The sequence below is a fragment of the Delphinapterus leucas genome, chromosome 10 (assembly GCF_059928025.1).
Source record: "Delphinapterus leucas isolate spDelLeu-1000000601 "Yukka" chromosome 10, BTC_Dleu_Yukka2, whole genome shotgun sequence".
NCBI lineage: Eukaryota > Metazoa > Chordata > Mammalia > Artiodactyla > Monodontidae > Delphinapterus > Delphinapterus leucas.
Genome location: NC_143138.1, coordinates 49,291,641 through 49,297,291, shown reverse-complemented (window position 1 = coordinate 49,297,291; position 5,651 = coordinate 49,291,641). Strand labels below are relative to the sequence as shown.

At 43.8% G+C, this 5,651-nt stretch overlaps 1 non-coding gene across 1 annotated transcript; it reads left to right on the top strand.

Moving 5' to 3' along the window:
* Nucleotides 1–5,160: 5,160 nt before the first annotated feature.
* TRNAR-UCU (transfer RNA arginine (anticodon UCU)) lies at nucleotides 5,161–5,233 on the top strand. The gene has a single exon. It is a non-coding gene; the product is annotated as a tRNA-Arg (tRNA).
* Nucleotides 5,234–5,651: the final 418 nt, after the last annotated feature.

Below are 5,651 nucleotides of genomic sequence, written 5' to 3'. Positions count from 1 at the left end.
GTATTAAATATCAAATCTCATATAACTACATCACTTTGCTGTACACCTGACACTAACACAACATTGTAAACCAACTATACTCCGATATAAAATAAAAGTTTAAACAAATAGCAAGTCTCTTCCCCTATTTCTAGACATGGCCATTGGTGTCTGGGTCATCATGTCCTTTATCTGTAACTTTGCTTCTCACTTTGGAACCAGAGTATAAGTAACATATAAAACTGCAGTCGTAATTAGGTAAGACATTTGGGGGAACCAGGAATTTAAATGTAAATACAAAACACACAGGAAACAATCCACAGAGACAGCAATAAACATAACAAATGAGCACGTAAGGAAAACCAGTATCATGTGGGTGATGACAAGCAAGATTCACCTCGATGTATCTCCAGAGAAAAGAGAAGGACCACTTGTGGTGAGGAAATGGAAATTTCACTGGGTGATTTATATCTTTATAATGGTGCTCATGTGTCTTAGGAATATCATACAAGCTTGGAAATTAAGGCCTAAGTGAACACAAACTACTTCTTCTCACTTCTCCCTCAGTGTACAGGCTGTCATCCCTGTGCTCTGTGGGCACGGTTGTGTTACATGTCACTGGTCACCACTCTACTGCCTAAATCAATGCCTTTCTGGCTCCTGATCTGAGCTGTCCTGTATTTCACTCCAAACATCCCAGGAAGCTCCTCGGTCTTGATTCCCTCCTCATCCTCTGACTTCCCCCTTACCAACCGAATTTTTCACTCTTCTTTTCCTCCCCATCTTCAAGCAACCTGTTCTCCATGTGTCCTTTCTTCAGAGAGCTCACAAAACATCCTCATCTCGGGGAAACAGCATCCCTGTCAATCACCAGAGAGATCCAGCAGAGCATTAGGTATCAATAGGTAGCATCTCTTTTAATGATCATGACACCTCTCTGCAGAGCCATTACAAGCCCCATGTTATACACAAGGAAACCAGGGTTCTGACAGTCTGGATAACAAGCCTAAAGCCACCACCCTGGTAGTGGCAGAATCAGAGCCTGAACCCAGGCCTGCCTGACTCATTTCACGATCATACACCTATGCATATCAATTATCAGTGAACTCAATGCTCTACAGCACAATAGTCATTTGTGTTGCTCGCACACCTGTGGTGCACACAGGGCTGCATGGCTGTGATGTGCTCCTGGCACTGTCATCCAAGCGGCTCAACTGGGCTCAGTCTGGGCACTGGCCACTGGCTGGGACTCTGGGGCCTCACCAGAGGTTACTTGGGCTTCCTCACAGCATGGAGGCCGGATTCCAAGAGCAAAGAGCCTAATGGAAGGAGGCAGTAGCACAGGGCGTTTTTATGACTTAATCACAGTGTCATTCCTGCTGTGCTGTTGGTCGAGGCAAACACAAAGGCCCGCCCAGGTTCAAAAGGAGGCTGCATAGACACCACCTGTCAATGAGGAAGAAAGTAGCGAGGTACTAGATAGAAAAACCTGTAGAACAGGAGGAAACCCTGTTGCAGCCATCGGTGGAAGAAACAAGCTGCCGCATCATGAGTCCTCTCAAAAGCCCACCTGTGAAGATGACTTTCAAACTTTTATCTCCAAGCCCTGACATCTCTGTTGAAGCCAGTTTCACAGTTCTGACTGTCTATTAGAATTTTTCAAAACCCAGATTCACAAAGCTCTTTGTTAAAACCAAGGCTTACTTATTCTTCAAGATTTACCTGAGCAGCTCTGTTCTTCCTCATCCAGTGCTGACCAGCTCATGTGCAGCTTTGACTCCTTGGTTCCCAGGTCCCGACAGGTGCCTGCTCAGACCTATTCCTCCTACTCATCAAATATAATAGTTTATTCATTCATTCAAGAACATGTATTGAATACCTACTATGTAATTGGCCCTGCCTTGGTTATTGTTAATTAGTGATGGAGATTCAATAGTACACACGCACACACACACAAATATGTGTGGAAAAATATATATAAATATACATACTGTCTTTGCTGTCAAGTAATTTAGAGGCTTATGCAAAACGAATAGACAAGTCAACAAATCACAATTGTTATAGGTATTAGATTCCAAGTAAACTCGGATGCTGAGGTTGCAAAGAAAAGGCACACTAACCTAGATTTGGGTGAGGGAAAGGAGAAGGAAGTGAGTTCTGAGCCGAGTTTGAAGGAATAGTAGGAGTTGTGGTCCATCTGAGCTCACACATTACAAACAGAAATCAAAACAAAACGAAATATATGCCGTTCAGCTCAGGATGACTTTGAGTTGATCGCTGAGAGACAGTCTCTGAAGCACTGAATGATACCCAAAGCTGAACCTCTGACTCTATTTGAATGTGTCCAACCTGTAGAAGGTAAGTTAATTTAATTGAGATGAACCAGCATCACTGAGCACCATCATGTTGGAAAGTCAGTGAAGGGAGATTTTTAAAAATTTTTTACAGAAATTTGAAGAGGTTTTTTCAGTGATGGGGAAAGACGTCTCTCATGGCCTGTGCGCTTGAGCTTTGCCAGCTTCCTCTGACACCCATTCCTCACCATGTCTGTTGCATGCCCTGCTTTGCATGTGTCACAGGAGATGACACGTCGGGACACCCTTGCGTACTGTCTTAATGTAAGTCTGTGGTAGGATGTAGAAAGCAGAGGGTGCAAGAGGGGGCTGGGGGCTTTCTCCCTTTCCTCTTGTCCCCACCCCTAGCCATCGGCTGGGGCAGCGCCCACCCCCGCCCCCACCACATAGCCTGATTCTGGGATTAGGTAACACACCCTCCCCTGTGGACCTGCAGCCCTGGGGTGCACCCGCCTCCTGCTCTGGCCAGTTTCAGCATCCCCTGGCCGCCACCCCATAGCTGACACCTTCTATCACAACCCCTTATATCTGAAAGACTGGGGTGGTGTCAGCTTTCCTGACTGGACCCTGACTGATGAACCGAGCTAGCTCGTTTCAAAAAATTATTTTTAATTGTGGCACAATGCACATAACACAAAAGTGACCATCTTAATCATATTTAAGTATGTAGTTCAGTGACACTGAGTACATTCATGTGGTTGTACAACCTTCACCCCATCCATCTCCAGAACTCTTCTCATTTGTAAAACTGAAACTCTGTCCCCACTAAACACTGACCCCTCATTTCCTCTCCCCCAGCCCCTGCAGCCACCACTCTACTCTCTGTATGAATCTGACTACTCTGGGTACCTCATGTAAGGGGAACCATACAGTACTTGTCCTTTTGTGACTGGTTTATTTCACTTAACATAATGTCCTCAAGACTCATCCATGTTGTAGCATGTAGCTCATTTTAATACCAGAGCAGTTGGCTTTCAGTGGCAGAAATCATTGACTCAACCTTGTCTTCTAATCCTATGCTGAGTAATAAGTAGGATTTCTGGCATTAAGCCTACTGATCCTCTATGTTTCCATTACAAGTTTAAGTAAGAGACTTGCCAGGGTCCAGCAATTGAGGCCCCAGGAGGATTTCAGCCTAAGACGGCTCTTCTTCCTATCCCACGTCGGCCACTCTGTGACCTTGGACAAATCAGCCTGGTCTCTCTCTGATCTCAGTTTTGTCACCATTACTCTTTGAATCATAAACCCTGCCTTGCACAGCTAGAAGAATTATATTTTTCCTGCATATTTACTTTTATTCCATATTCTTAGTTTTAAATATTTGATGCTTCATACCTTGCTAGCTTGTTTATATAGTTAAAACTTCATATGCTTTTGTTGACACAGTATCAATAAAAAGAACTGAAAATGTGCACATTTCTTTCCCTGGTGGCAAAGTTCAGAGAGGTGATTAATTAAGAGTAGAAGCTTCTGATGTCTGACAATATAATTTCAAATCCTAACTCCACCGTCAGTAAATGTGTGACTTTGGAAAGTTACCTAAATTATTAAATTTCTCTGGGCCTCAATTTCCCCATCTGTAATATGGGTATAATAATAGTTCCTATACCTTTGGGTTGTCGTGGGGATTAAATGACAAAATTACCTCAAGCTTTTACTTATCACATTTATAAATATACATTAGGGATTATTAGACTCCATTTTAATTGCAAATTTAAAATCTTAATGGATCCAGCCTTGAAAGATCCCTTGAAACTTTTCATCCCATAGAGAGGATTCTAGTGTGGGTATATTAGGACACACTGATAAAGGATACTTCTGCCCCAATTTGCAGCCCTCACCTGCCTTTCCCAAACTCCAGGGTGCATGTAATGTCAAGTTAGGTCGCCTGTGTGTGTGGGTTGGACCAGCTGCAGGGGCCTGATCTGCCCTCGATATGCTTGAATGGTGGGACTCCATGGTGCTATACTTTTTGTGTAGTCAGAAGTCTAGATTTTGACTAAAACCCAAAACAGGGCCAACCGTGGTCTTCTTACAAGGGCAAAACTTTTGCTCAACCATAGTCCAAAACTCTCAGGAGTGTATAGTGAGACTTACCCATTCATTTCTTCTTTGAGAGAGAGAACAAAATATCTACCTCATGCGTTCATCCATTCATTCCACAAGCCTTTCTGAGGCCTGTCCAGGAACTAAATAAAGATACCAGAGATACAGAAATGCAAAACACAGCTCTAGCCCTCCAGGAGCTTGGGAGACTGATATCCAGCCCAAGGTGCTGGGGGAACCCAGGGGTCAGGGAGGAGGTGATGGCAGGGCTGAATCTGGAAGACTGAAGAGGCCTTAACAAGGAAGAATAAAAGGGAGGGAGTGTAATTTTCAAGGTAGAGGGAACAACGGGACAGGGCGTGGAGGTTGAGAGTGACAGGGCACATTGCAGGCACCCACGCATGTACAGGAGAAATGAGAGGGGGATGCAAAGGTTGGCTGCATCCAGACCATGAAGGCACTTCCATGTCATGTAAGGGGTCCAGACATTACACCACGCATGCCGGGGCTAGGGGGGATGTGGCGGTGTTTTAAGTTGCAACTAAGAAGAGGTAGGAAATTCTATGACAACTCTATGGAGGAGATAAGACTAGGAGGCAGGGAAACCAACTAAGATACCACAGCAGTAACGGAAGCAAGAAATAAGATTCTTAATAAGTCAAGTGTCCACAGAAAAGAAGAGAAAGCATTGGATTCTAAATTAGAATTAGCAAGTATGATCAACAGTACTGGGTGAGTCATTAGATGTACTTGTTGCTTCTAAGTTAAGAGTTCTAGGACTTCCCTGGTGGCCCAGTGGGTAAGGCTCTGAGCTTCTAATTCAGGGGCCCCAGGTTCAATCCCTGGTCAGGGAACTAGATCCCGCACGCATGCTGCAACTAAAAGATCCCGCATGCTGCAACTAAGACCCGGAGCAGCCTAAATAAATAAATAAATATTTAAAAAAATAAATGAAGAGTTCCAAGGTCACTGAGCAAACTATAAATATCCTTGGGCCACATGTGAGGACACCAAGCAAGGTTTCCAAAGCTGGTTAAAGTAAGAGCAAAATCTATGGGCCATGCGGTTATCAGATTTCAACCAAAGCTGACCTACTGTACCATCAGGTATGCATTGGAATATCAGAGGTCAACAAATTTATTGTTGAGGAGAAAAAAGGAAAAATCCATACCTTCAACATGTGGCACACTTTTGCTTCTATGTTTATAGTGTTACTCATTCTGAAGCTTCCTTTGAGTCCTTTGCCATGAAACTAAGTATATGCTTTTCTGT